The following is a 744-nucleotide window of genomic DNA, read 5'->3' on the forward strand; positions in this document are numbered from 1 at the left end:
GAGCCATGAACGCCAGCTGCCTGGCCACGTGTCGGTGTGTTTATAGACGGCTAATTGTGAACATTAACGGCCGGGCAGGCAATATTGTCCGCTCACGTGGAACGAGAGCGCACAACAGGCAGGCGGCGGTGGGGATCAGCAGCCAGGAGAGCCCCGGGGGGATTTAACGCCGTCGACCCAGCACTGAGTATTTTTATTTCTTAAGGGCAAAGCAGCCTCTTGCTGCCTGTTTTCTGTCAGTGCTGGCAGGCTGGGGGCAGGCAGGGCCATTTTCTCTTTAGATCTCAGTGGGTCTCTCTTTTTTTTTTTTTATTTTTAAGGGAGAGAAAAAGAAAATCGCAGCACGCCGACGGCTCCCCTGAAATGCAGCCGTGAGAGCTGGCGGCATCTACAAAAGGCACGAAACGCAGTGAGCTGCTGGGTCCCACCTCCCCGAGAGCTGTCCCACAGCCCAGGATGGACCAGGATGTCCCACCGCCTCCCACCCTGCATCTGCAGACATGCTGCAGGGTTTTATCTCGAGAAACCAAGTAGGAAGAAATGCCACAGGGCGGGGGAAAACCCAGGAGAACAGGGGCAGGAGAACCGCAGGAGCAGCATTTGTCCCCCCTCCCCTGCAGTCCCGTGATGGACACGCGGTTCGACTCCACAGTTGGCCGCCGCGGCAGCCGCGGGGAGGAGTGCGGGGACGTCACCGGAGAGTAAGGGAGGGACGGGGAGATGAAGCGGTCGGTGGGGCCGTTG

This window comes from Pygoscelis adeliae, unplaced genomic scaffold, assembly GCF_000699105.1.
Source record: "Pygoscelis adeliae isolate BGI_AS28 unplaced genomic scaffold, ASM69910v1 Scaffold93, whole genome shotgun sequence".
Classification (NCBI taxonomy): Eukaryota; Metazoa; Chordata; class Aves; order Sphenisciformes; family Spheniscidae; genus Pygoscelis; species Pygoscelis adeliae.